The 14,244-nt window shown below is 36.3% G+C and overlaps 1 long non-coding RNA gene across 3 annotated transcripts in view; it reads left to right on the forward strand.

Annotated features, from left to right (window-relative positions):
• Window positions 1-1,702: 1,702 nt before the first annotated feature.
• Window positions 1,703-14,244, forward strand: part of LOC109062582 — a 35,494-nt gene continuing 22,952 nt past the window's right edge. For all 3 annotated transcript variants that reach the window (XR_006162002.1, XR_006162001.1, XR_006162003.1), the window contains exons 1-2: window positions 1,703-2,482; window positions 8,888-9,030. This is a non-coding gene — a long non-coding RNA (uncharacterized LOC109062582). The remainder of the gene's footprint in view (window positions 2,483-8,887; window positions 9,031-14,244) is intronic.

Consider the following 14,244-nt stretch of genomic DNA (forward strand, 5'->3'; position numbering starts at 1 on the left):
ACAGCGGAGCCGTAAGAGCCTGGGGATATTGATCTTTCCAGCGAGCTGACTGTCATGCAGCTAATAGATTCCATCAGCCATATCTGAGAGCTGAAGTCAATGAGGGGTGATCCTATTAACCGGGGATTTGTAAACAGTTGATTTGGAAAAACCGAAGAAGAGGTTTTCTGATGCTCGGTCAGGCCGGATCAGGGTCAGATCAGGGCTAGCTACCTCTAGCTGTACGGCCATGTCATGTTAGCATAAGACAACCAGTTAGAATCTCTTTAGGGTCCGGTTTCCACTTGGTATTCAATAGATAGTTCACCCAGAAATTCTGTCATACTGTGTTTACTCACTCTCATGTTGTTCGAAACCTGTATGTCTTTCTTCTGCAGAACACAAAAGAAGATATTTGAAGAATGTTGGTTGACTTCCATTGTATTGATAAAAAATATTGAGACATTTCACAAAATTTCTTCTTTAATGTTCCACAGAAGAATGTAAGTCATACAGGTCTGGAACCACATAAGGGCGAGTAAATGAGGACAGAATTTTCATTTTAGGGTGAACTGTCCCTTTAAGATGATCATATGTGGTCAGCTGACACACATTGCCATTTACACCTGGCAGTAATGTGTCTTAAATATGCATCTCCTCTGACTCCACAAATTTGAGAGGTGGAGTCTTTCAGGTGTGGTAAAAAAACTCAAAAATTTTTTGAACTGTTTACACTTATATTTAGTGTTTTCCACCTGTGATCAGATACCAGGTGTAAATGGGGTCTAGAAGTTCTTCCTAGGAGCCATTTCTTGTTTTCTATTTATAAGGAAAAGACAGTAGCATATAGTTGGCAACAGTGTATTTTCAAGAGCGAAAAATTATTTTTGCAAATAAATAGATCTGTGTCGCGCTTCTGCTAGGAGACAGCCTAACTCACACCAGGGTTCAATAATTAATTCCTGTGTTGAGAGTTTCAGAGACGTGCTGATTGGGCTGATTTTCTCTTCTTCTCTTCCTCTTTTTTTCTCCTTCTCTGTTATGATACAAAGGAGGCCGTTTGAAGTAATTTGTCCCAGAGAGAGTGGCTTGGAATACCATACGAGCTTTGATTTAGCAAAGCAAATTTAATTTTGTTTGCTTTATGCAAACCAGCCAGGACCGAAGGGGCTTTCTCTGATTTCGCTTTGGGGTGGGGGAGGTATCCAGTTCTAATGGGATCTTGAGAGGAGCATGTACATGAACGGATGTGGTATCTAATATAGCATGTGGTTCAAAAGTACAGCGCCCATCCCCCTCTTCTGCACCTTGAAATAATTGTCTGTGTTGTCTTATTTTTGTACATTTCAAACTAATAATGAAAGCAATTCTGGCTTGTTTTGTTTTGCTTTTGGAGAACTACCTGATTTGAATGTTTCCTAATATGCTTAGCTAATCTTATGGTTGTGTGTCTAGCTGTGGTTATGGATCTATTGGGCACGGTTCACAAACCTTTATGACTGCTCTCTACGTGCTATTGTGTTCTAGCCCATATAGCAAGGCTTTCTCTTCAGGGTCAAACTGTCTACTGTCTGTGAATTGTCTCGATCAGGATGGTACAAGCAGCCACTCAGGTATTATCCTCAACAACACCCAATAATAAAGGATTTATAATAAAAAAAACAAAAAAAACACCCAAAATCACAAAACCAAAAAAACATTATATCCACAACACCTCATTCTTACATACTTTGGCTGTAGTATACACTTAATAGCATTTTAGTCTGCCGTTCGTACCTGAACGGGGGGAAAATACAATGTAGAAAATGGCTGGTCCGTTTTTGTTGAAAGACTGTTCAAGAAATAATGAGTGAATAAAGCAAAAGCCCATTTTTTATCGTTTTATAAATAAATATGCAGCGAAACCTCTCCTTGACTAGCCTCCATTCTTTTGTTATACAAAACTTGTCAACTATCTTTCAAGCTCTCTCCGCAGTTTAAAGGTCTTAATTGGATTCCATCAATATATTGCTTGACACGACCTCGGGTCCACCACATTCCCTCTCTACTCTGCGGAGGGAAGCTGCCTCATTCATTCCGTCAGGCTTTGTAATGTCGTGAATATTCTTGGTTAAATTGACGGTTTTCAGAGCTATTATTTAAGCCTGATTGGACTGCAAAAGCATGTTTTAAATGAAGTGAATGTCAAGAAAGAAAGAAAGAGAGAAAATAGCATGTTACCTCTACACACGGGTCCGTATAAAGTATCTCGCTCTCTGTAGGCCGACTCGAGTGTAAAACTTTGTAAGTATATGTATGAAAAGCACAAATGACTAGGTTATTGAAATAGAATTAGGCTGCCAGGCTTTGAGTAACAGTCGGCCCTGACGTTCTCTCACTCTCCTTTTTCTTTCTTTGTTCCATGGCTATTGACTGGCATGGAGAGGCGTTTGATTGTTAAGACAGCAATGACTGTGCCTGATCCTGACCCAATAAAAGGAGCAGACTACCACATCCATGACAGGTACATCATGGCACAGTGCACCTACAATGCACTTTACAGAATATTGAACAATTAGACCTACTATACAGCAGGTGGTATTGAATCTCAGCAGGCTTTGGGAAAGATACCTTGTCGTATTGACCTGTACAGTTAGTTGTATTTAGTTGATTTTAACAGACATCTTAGCTAAAGTAAATTGCAGACTTCTATATGGCTGGAAAGACATTGCATTTGAAGATGATTTTGCCTTGGTTTACCAGCCCAGATCCATAATTAGCACCCCATTTGGTGTTCATATAATTATGATAGAGTTGTGTCTATAATGGAAATCTAAGACACATACAATTCTCCATAATTTCCACAGTGGGTCATGCAAAAAGGATTTGGCGCGCAAAACCATAAACTTGCAGGGCAACAGTTTACTTTTCATTTATCGGGTTACAAAAACAAAATCCAAAGTTAAAAACTGTTTGATCTTTGATCAAGCTTCAAATTAAATGTGATTTTAACGATTTCAGCAGACTGTCTTGTACCAACCCCTTCTTCTTTTAGTTCAGAAGGTTACTGGTTACTCACACATACATATTACATCTGAATTTGACTAAGGTTATATGATATGGTATAAATATTCAAAATATATATTAATGCGTAAAAATATACACATATACACTCTCGATATCCAGAAAAATAGTATAAACCTCTTTGCTATTTATGGCTCTTACAGAGTCCAAAAGACTGAAATCATTAAAAAAAAAGTTTCTATTTTGCATTTTTCGTCAATAAGTTTAACGGTTTATTCAATAAATTGACATATTAATTAAAAAAAATGCAATTTTAAAAATACAATTTATATTCTCTGCATTAACAATTTCAGTGATAAGTTGTAATTGAAAAATTACATTTCAGAATTTTGTGGTTTGTCATCCTTTTGCTTTACAGACAGCAGCACACAACACACAGCTGCATAAACTCCTTTGTTTAAAATATGATGGTCATTTTCTTTAGTCTGATTTAAGGGTGATCAAAAGAGCATCTTGATCTTCACTGGAACAAGATCTTACTGTCTGTACAAAAGTCACATGATCAATGTTATAAAACTGCTTACATTTGATTAGTGAGCTAAAAATGTTTTAGATTAATCAAATTCCTAAAACCTATTTCCATGTTTAAATGGAATCTCACATTTCTAATATGGTCTGACTTTTGAACCCAACTATATGTTCTGATGCAAAGGCATTCTTTTGCTACTTTTTTTTTTTATCGGTTGAGATTACAAGGGCATGTGTGCACATCCAAGCACATTTACTAACATTGATTTACTATAGTAAGAGAATAACTAGAGTGCTCACATAACATAGGTTTCAAGGAAGTCAAAATGAAGGGCATTTTAAGCACACATTGTTCAAGGCATCACATAAACACTTTTACATTTTTACAGTGCTTTTACAATGTCACACTGCCAAGACACTGGGTTTTTAGCGCTATGGACTTTCCTCCAGCATACAGTGAGTGATTTTCTTTCTCACTCCCTCTCATCCTTTTTTTCTAAATACAGAATCATGTAATAGAATCATTAGTAAGTAGTGAGTTGGGCTCAAATAATAGATTAATCAGATTAGGATGATTCCGAAAAAACAGCACCTTTCCTGAAATATGTCAATGTTGTCTGATGTAGCAGAGGCCCGCTAAAGCCTCAATCACATTGCTTTCCCATGCAGATTGTGCTAATTATATGGAGGTGATAATGTCATGGATACACGCTCGCAGTCTAGTGGCAGGATATAAGACATTTTATCAAGCCTGTTTGGGATGGATGATGGAAGATTGGAAATTGCTAGCGCAATTAAAGTGATGTAGAAGTACGCGATGTGTCATTTTCTGCCAAATTATCAAATACCTGTATAGCAAGGTTGTGAAATATTGGATTCTGTCTAGCTGATTTTAGTGTAGTAGTTAAAGATAAGTGGTATTTGATTGGTGATAAATGGCTACTTTTGCACTCAGCTGATAGCAGTCTGGTTGATAAGATTAAGAGGGAACTTAAAATAGCCAGACAAAAAATATGCTAGTGGGTTAGTGGTGTTTATACATTTGGGCTGTTGCCTGGCTGAAGGACAGATGGCTTAGCTGCAAGGAGGGGCATGGTGACTGCGAGGCGTTTTTGTTAAAAAAGAATGGCTGCGTATCCCAGCATCCCTTGTGTGTACGTGCGTGTTTGTGACCTCAGAGGAGAGTGTGTTCTAAAGGCATTGATGTGGAGGGGCGAACCCCTAGCTCCCATCTCCCTGCGACTATAAACACGTCAGCCGACACACGCCGCTGCAATCTGGAACCAGATTTACTGCCCAGGAAATATGGCAGCCTTTTTATTGGTCCAAATACTTGTCACTCATAATTTATTGCCTGTTGCTAGGCCTGCTGTGATGTCAGTGAATCGTCCCTGCCAAAAACATGAGAAAAAGAGAGTGAGGGCTTTAGGGTTTAGGGTTTTGTCATAGTTCTTTTCTGATCACAGGTGCGCGCACACTCATCCACTAATAATTTCATTTGCTCAAATCTTCATTCCCTTCACTGCAGTGGCATGTGGAAGACATCATGGGCCAAGTCTCCTTTCTACATTAATTTATATATATATATATATATTTTGTCATATTTTATATATCTGGCTGTGAAACGTAAAGTTTTTAATTAAATTCAAATTTTGGCTCCATTTGGGAAAAAAATTGCTTTTGTTGTTTGAGTGTCATTATTAGGGCTGTGAAACGTAAAGTTTTTAATGCCTATGATTTTAATTCCTCCAAACAATTCTATTAGTGTTTCTTTTAGTACTTTAATGTTGTCATATGAACAACAAGTCAGTAACTGATTTAAGGCTCACAGATGTAAGCTGGATGTGTTTGATTCACTAAAAAGAACTGGCTTTAATTTGGGAATCAGACTACACTGGTTGAGTTGTATTTGATTAATAAAAAGAATCAATTAGAGTCATTCATTTTGGAGGTCGAATTATATTCAGTGTTTTGATTCACTAAAACAAGTTACACTGGACACACTTTCTGTGTTGGAACAATTATTATTATTATTATGATAATTATTATTAGTGGCATAATTTTTTGAACTTATATTTTCATTTAAAACCGAATGAATGTGGTTGGGTCAGAGAGAGGAGTTGTTTACTTCATAAAACAGGCTTTCCATTTGTTTCAGCTTGACCCATTCAGACCAGTTTGTGGACTGTTTGACTGGTAGGAATTATCGTATTGATGTGGTGATCAGCCAATTGCAGTGACATGGAGGCACTGCTTCCTCTCACATGAATTTTTGCCTAAACTGAATTATTATTATTACTGCCTCCACACTGCCTCCCATACCTCCTCAGACAAAATGACCCTAAAGCATTTCAGATTCAGATCAGAAAGAGAGAGAGATACAGTCACTTCTTCAGCTGAAGAAAAACAAAAAAGTGCACACAAGGCCCAGCTACAACTCTTTCTTGACCTAGAAACCAAAGAATGTAAAGCGGTGGAAAGAACAGCACGTACAAACAAGCTTAATTTCATTTAATCTCTTTTGATAGAATAGGTGAAACCACGGCAATTATGGTGTCAGAAGTGTACAGAAATTGGAGAAAAGAAAGATCAAAGCAGCCTGTCCTTTCTTGAAAAGACAAAATGAATATCAAGGAGAATGTGAAAGCAGTGGGGTGGGATATTTAGAGAAAGAAAAAAAAGGCAGATAAAAAATGAAGTGAAATGCCAATGACTCTTTTGAAAAATGGTGCACGATTCATGAAGTACTATTAAAATGTTTATATTTACAGCATTTTGTTCTGTATCAAAATAATTAATTGCCGCCGTTTGCAAATTAAATGTACATTACAATGTAATTAAGAAAGCAAATGAGTCCAATCTTCCCTAAAGCATCCAGAGAGAGTGAGCGCTTGAGAGAGAGAGATAGATAATGTACATTTTAAATGTGTATTTGAGTTAAATAGTTGCAATACATTATCTTATTAGATGTATGTTATTGTTTTTTGGCTTTGGTTCAGTGTGTTGTTATGGATCATCCAGGTCAGGGTAGCATTGATGACAGCACTTTTTATTTCACACCATTTCTTTGCCCTCGAATTGCTCAGATATTTTTTAATGTGAAGTATTTCGGACATTGACCCCGATCTTCTCTTGATCTATAGGTACTTCCTGTTATAATACAAACAACTCAAAAAGCAACACTTCAAACAGACGTTGAATTTTCCTGGCATGCTCCCTCTCAGCCGCTTAAACTGTATGGGGAAAGATGTCTATATCACAGCCAAACTGCGGCCCATAAAGTATCATTTTTTGCCATAACCTTCCCTCTTTAGAGAGAAAACAGATATAAAAGTATATAGCGTGTGCTTTACTGTCACCCCTTCACCTTGCCTGGCAGCTGCACGCGGAGCTGATGGATGCCCCACGTCAGCTACCTTTTAATTGCTCGTAAATTTTTGATCCAGTAAAACGCTATTCTTGGAGTACAGAAGCTCTAGGAGAAGCAAAGAGTGAAACCAATACAACAGAGGAAAAGCAAGAGAGGTAAGCATGTGTTAGACCAGTGAAGGACAGTCAGCTGACTTGCTTCGCCTGTTCAAAGAACATTATAGGCAGGTTCTTAAATGTATCACATACTGATTATACATTAATTAAATGCCATTAGCAGCTGATTCTGTTTAATGTAAAATACTAGACAAAAAATGCTAACCAGGATAATCTAGTAAATAAAATAATCAGATCACAATTGAGCCAAAATAATTTGTCACAGGGTGAATGTAAAGATTCTGTCTGCAAGGTTCTAGTGGGTCCATTGATCAAAAAACATATTTATATTTTATAAAATGTATATATTTTTGAGCTGCCAAAGTTGTCTGTAAAATCAGCTTTGTGACAAAATATTGTTTGCAAATCATAACCAATAAATCTGAATCACAAATGTTTCACTTCAGGTTTGTACATCTAATATTGCTCTAATAGTGGGTAGAAAAAAGAGAAAAAGTTAATATAAAGTCAATATTTTCTGCAACAGTTTAAAAGTAAGTTGTTTTATTTTGCAGATAATATGCTGTCTTTATAGTATCACTATTTTTCACACAGTTTATACATGAAAATATATAGCTCTATTGCAAAGGAAGCTACATCTAAAGCAGAATATTTTCCACAAAATTAATACATATTTAAAAAGAGCATTTTAAAAGGCATAAATGTGTTTACATTGAAATCACATTTGTTAGATTGCACTAGATGACATATTTTAGTTTTCCCATCATGGAAGTATAGCCAATAGTATTTTTCCACTGGCTTTTGAATTGTGATTGGCTCTGTGACCAACAAAAGTTTATAATTTTTCATTTTTTGTTCCTTATGATAATCTTCACAAATAAACACAACTTTTATGAATTTTGAAGACTAAATACAATTGCCAGAAGTAAAAGTGAGTTTACCTGTTCGGTGTGATGATGTTAAATGTCCCCAACAATCTCTGCAGTTCCATTTAGCCACTTGTTAGCAACCGCCTTTTTCAAGACAAAAAAATACATAAATAAATAATCACAAGTGTGTCTAATGTGTGGTTTCAGCAAGCGGGATCATCCAGGAGTTAAATCAACCGGGAGTTAATGATATTTTGAATAGAATAACAAGACGCAAACCTGTACATATTCATTCACATTTGCTTCCATTTATTTTTGATCAGTGCTTCGCTACACAACATACAAACTGTAAACTCCAAAAGTGCACACATTGTGTATTCACATGTTTACCTCGTATTTCTTTAAATAGAATAGACCCATAATTTCTTAATGACTCACAGAAAAATTCTCTGCCGATCCATCAGTCAATATTGTGTGATCATAATTTCCACATTACAGTGACGGTAAACTCTTGCATTCAGTCTCATAGTACATTTATGCTTCAATTTATTATATACCATATCTGCATTGTCACAGTCAGTAAGAGTGAGTTTTCAGCAAAAACATTGTGTATCAATCTCATACTGTCACTCTGAAATACACAAATGGCGCAAGCTGACTTTATGAAAAGACCTGCATGGATTAAGGCATGTGAACCAGGATCACAAAACCAAGATGGTTTCTATTCACCGGGAGTGCCGACAGTTAAAGTCCATTTCTGATTTTATTGTTGTTTGTATTGTCAGGTTGCAGTATTTTACTCAATAAAAGTTATATTTAGATGTTTGGTATTTTATATGTTCTGTTGATGGTTGGTGGGGTAGTATCACCCGGGGGGATTTTTTTTTTTAATTCAGCAGAGGCAGGGATACATAGACCAGAAGAGAGGAACTAAATAGTGAACTAGTAATGTAAAGTAAAGGAACTAGCCTCTAACTTCCTTTCATCAGTGCTCTCTGTCTCTTGTTCTCTTTCCCCCACAGCAAGCATGTTCCTTCTCATCAGTCAGGACTCCAGTGAAGATCTGTGAGGGTCTGAGAATATAAATACATCCTCACTGATCAGAGACCAGGTCGTCCTGCTCTTGAACACTTCCAGACTGGCCCTTACACAGCTATGACTGACTGTGAGTCAAAGGGTACACACAACAACAGCACAGCGTCACACACACACACACACACACACACACACACACACACACACGCTGACCAGCAGCCTGACAGAGAGTGAATGAGATGGGTTAGTGTAATCAACCCCAGTAATATCACCCCCAATTACTCATTCTCTTAAAAGGCTATTAAAACATAATTGCAGAACGATTTACATCCCTGTTAATGCAGCCACGGATCATTTATTATTTTCCATAAGACTTTCTTTTTTATGCAGACAAAGAGAGAGAGAGAAACCATGCAAAGAAGAATAATATCCTGAGTCAGTGGGGAAAGGGATGTTGGTTGCAAGTAAAGTCATTTAAAACCCACCCAGATGCCTCCAGGTTAGTTAATAATAAACAAAACACTAATATACTGTATGCTAGAGGACCAGATAATATTCAGGTTGAAGAGAGACCATTATTGTGTGACTCCTGTTTGTGTTGTCATGGGAGATTTAGTTTACCAAAGACCAGCAGTCTGATTCATAAAACATACATGCGAATGGATTTGATTCTAAATTCCACGGATTTCATCTTATGTCAAGTCAAGTCAAGTCACCTTTATTTATATAGCGCTTTTAACAATACAGATTGTGTCAAAGCAACTGAACAACATTAATTAGGAAAATAGTGTGTCAATAATGCACAATGACAATAGTAAACACTCATTTTTCAGTTAAAGGTAGTTCATCATTGAATTCAGTGATGTCATTATCCAGCTCAGTTCAGTTTAAATAGTATCTTTGCAATCATTTGCAATCAAGTCAATGATATCGCTGGAAATTAAGTGTCCCCAACTAAGCAAGCCAGAGGCGACAGCGGAAAGGAACCAAAACTCCATCGGTGACAGAATGGAGAAAAAACCTTGGGAGAAACCAGGCTCAGTCGGGTGGCCAGACGAAACCAGCAGTTCAATTCCAGGCTGCAGCAAAGTCAGATTGTGCAGAGGACTCAACTGGTTCCTGTGGTCTTGTCCCAGTGGTCATCTGAGACAAGGTCTTTACAGGGATTCTGTATCTGGGGCTAGATGTCCTGGTCTCCACTGTCTTTCAGGGCTGTAGAGGTCCTTTCTATGTGTTGATCCACCATCTGGTCTGGATACGTACTGGATCTGGTGGCTACGGTGACCTTGGTATAAGAGAGAAACAGACTAATATTAGCGTAGATGCCATTCTTCTAACGATGTAGCAAGTACATTGGGTGTTATGGGAAGTGTTCCCAGTTCCGGTTGACCTAAATAATGCAGCCTAAAAATCGGATTTGTATATTAGAAGCATATTAGTGTGTTATGTGTAAACCAGGTTAAAGAGATGGGTCTTTAATCTAGATTTAAACTGCAAGAGTGTGTCTGCCTCCCGAACAATGTTAGGTAGGCTATTCCAGAGTTTGGGTGCTAATAGGAAAAGAATCTGCCACCCACAGTTTATATATACAATCTATATAATAACATATCCACAGATTTAAAAAAATAGAGCACACGTAGAACAATAAAATAACAACAACACCCCCAAAAAATAATGAGCTAAACCATTCAGGGCTTTATAAATAATAAGCAAGATTTTAAAATCTGTACGATGTTTAATAGGTGGATGATGATGACGGAGAATTGACAGAGCAGCTGTCAAGTCTTAGACAGCGTTCTAGGTTATTACATGCAGAGTTTTTAGGTCCTATAATTAACACCTCTGTTTTTTCAGAATTTAGCAGTAAGAAATTACTTGTCATTCAGTTTTTTATATCGACTATGCATTCTGCTAGTTTTTCAAATTGGTATGTTTTGCCGGGCCACGAAGAAATATAGAGCTGAGTATCATCGGCAAAAGTGAGGGAAAAAAATAAGGATTTATAAAAGCAAAAACTGATGTGGAAATGTTCTTAGGCATACACCAAATGAAGAGCATGCATAATTTTTGCACTCATACAGTACATGAAAAAATATAGTAACGCTTTACAATAAGGTTCTATTTGTTAACATAACTTAACTACATTAGTTAACAAAAAAAACAAACAAAACAATGAAAAATACTAAAGCATACAAAGATTAATACTAACAATACTAAATAATAATAAGATTAATACTATAAATCTTCAGTAATGTTGATTCCAACATTTATTAATAGATTATTAAAATGAAAAGTTGCAATTATTAATGTTAGTTAATGGACCTGAGTTAACATGGACTGACTATGAACAGTTGTATTTTTATGGTAGCGCTTTACAATAAGGTTCCATTAGTTAATGTTAGTTAATGTATTAACTAACATGAACAAACAATGAACAATACATTTATTACAGTATTTATGTTACTAAATGCATTAAATATAGTTAACAAATAAACCCTTATTATAAAGTGTTACCAAAAATCCAATATTGTTTATTAAAAACATAACTAGAGAAATCACAATATTGTGATGATGATTTCCTTAAGAAAAAGGAAAAATATGTATTTGTGCTACTCCAAAAATAAATATTTATGCCTATTCTATTATGTGGAGTTGAAGTTAAGATGAACTTGATATTATGATGCATTCAATATTTTTATTTTATTTTATTTGTTTATTTTTATTTATTTTTTGTACATATAGACTTGAGAAATCGTTTCAGAAATTGTGGTATATATGTTGGATCATCCTATGCATATCATTATAAATGGACCACGTTTAATCTAGCTATCAAGTGTCTGTCCTTTTACCTTGTTTCTCACCTCCCCTGCTTACAGGAATCAGGACCTTGTTTTTCCCCCAGTGTCCTACTCTAATTGGTGCTAATAAAAATCAATTAGAGTAATTAAGTGCTTTGGTTGAATTAATCCTGGCTGGTGAATATATTAGCTTGGACTCGTTACACTCCTCCTTGCTGAAGTTGGAGAAGATGATCTCAGGGTCGTCCCACTGAGGGCCCCAAACCATTCTTTGGTTTGAGGTGCCAGGAATGCCTCACCTATGTAACTGTTTTGCATTTCTCAGGATGGAAACATTGTCCATTAAGCTGCTGCATAATCTCTTTGACCATAGCTGGGAAAACCTATTTATACCTCTATATCTCACCATATGCTCATGTTTGTTCACACTCTCTCTCTGCCTCTATTCCAAGGCCTGTGTTAGTGGAAGGCAATTGTGTGGAATGTGTAAGAATTAAGTGCCCCATCATTCAGACTAGACATGCAATTAGATGAGCTGCGGCAGTCTCCAACAGACAAGTACAGAGTCTTGTCACTATAGCTCAGCCCCCTCCCTTTCCTTTTTTTCCATAAAACACACACACACACACACACACACATACTCACAAACATGCATAAACAAAACAATATAAATATTTTCTTATTAATAATGTTCTAGCATAGAACTATGTTGAATTAGTAGTCTTGCTTGCTGTCTTGATTTTACTAATGGGTTTTGCTAAGTTAAACATCACTATTACATTTGCTCATATTACTTATTTTCCCTAAAATGTACAGCATAACTAGTACTACACCACTTGTGCCTTAGACTCATGGGACACTTTTTTGAGAAGTTATTGGGGAAATTCCTATAACTTCTTCCATTTACTGTGAGACATGATAGTTTAGTCATGCAATTTACATTTAGTATGCAATAGGATTGAAATTATGATTTAATAATGTAAATGTGTATACACTACCGAAAAAAATGGGTTGGTAAGAATTGTCTTTATTTTTTTAAAGAAGTCTCTTATTCTCAACATGGCTGTCTTAATTTGGTGGTGGGGGGGGGGGGGGGGGGTGACATTCTCATCTGATACAGTAAAAAACAACAACAACAACAACATAATGTGATTTTTTTGCAATTTAAAATAACTGTTTTTTTATTTTAATATACTTTAAAATTGAATTTATTTCTGTGATATTCACATGATCCTTCACAAATCATTCTAATTTGTTGATTTGGTGCTAAGTTATCAAGTATTGGTACTCAATTAATAATTGTTCATGCTATTATCAATGTTGAAAACAGTTTTTAACTACAAAATGTTTCTACTTAATGGAAAGAAATGTCTGCTTAATAGAAAGCTCAAAAGAACAGCATTTATTTGAAATAAAAATCTTTTGTAACATTATAAATGTCTGTACTATCACTTCTGATCAATTTATTGAATCCTTGCTGAATAAAAGTGTAAATTTAATTCATTAATTTCTTTGGGATCTTACCCCAAACAATTGAACAGAAGTGTGTTACGGTTTCCACAAAATATTAAGCAGCAAACAACTTCTTTCAACAACATAAAAAATATTTAAAAATTTGACCAGTAGTGTAATTTATTGAAAAACTTTACTTATGTTTACACTGTAATAATTATATACTTTTGAATTATGAAAATCTTCAGTAGTTCTTGTTTAACAAAAAACATCTTTTGTAAAATGTTGTAAAAGCACCCCCAAATGCCTGAGAAATGCCAAAATCTAGTTATGCCAGTAGGTTAGTTGTAACAGAAACTATAACTGTTGTGAGTTGGCTGTGTGTCTGCTTTCCATTTTTCTTATTCCTCTTCACACCCTTGCTAATATTTTTAGCATGTAGCTGCTAAACCATCCAGGGAATGACTATTGATATCAGGATATGTACTCAGCAGAATTTATAATAATTCTGATCAATGTCGTTGACTCGCCAAGTACAAAATGGTGAATTGGTGGCGTAGAGGGATAATTGCCTTTCATGCACTGAATTTGGCATGCACTTCTCCCACTAGACCCAGTTGAAACGGTGCCTCTACCCCCAAAACTGTTGTCCTTAATGAAATGGTAATTACAAACACAGCAGAACAGCTGAGAGGCTCCGCCAAGCCAACAAGGACAAATACAGGAAAAAGAATTAAGAGAGGTAGGGGGAAATGGTAGACAAGAAAGAGCAAATAGGGAGAGGAATGAACTGGATTTCACTAAGCTCTCCACCACGAAGCAGTTGGAGCTTGATAACTTTGTCATTTCAGTCATTTGTCCACAAATTAGTGGCATTTCTGAAGATTGGCCACGTTTTGCTCCATGAGAGTGGCTTTGCCGGCATGGTAATTGATTGCTCTCTAAGCGAACATGTCTTTAACCTTTCTGAGGTCGGGCCCAGTCGGATGCCATCAGTCCTGTCCGAGTTTTAGATGCCTGGAGCCATTTATCTTTTCCTGCTCCCTTGTTCGCTGCCCAATTTGTAGCCGTTGAGGCACTGTAGGTGGTTTAAT

This window comes from Cyprinus carpio, chromosome A16, assembly GCF_018340385.1.
Source record: "Cyprinus carpio isolate SPL01 chromosome A16, ASM1834038v1, whole genome shotgun sequence".
In the NCBI taxonomy this organism is placed as follows: Eukaryota; Metazoa; Chordata; class Actinopteri; order Cypriniformes; family Cyprinidae; genus Cyprinus; species Cyprinus carpio.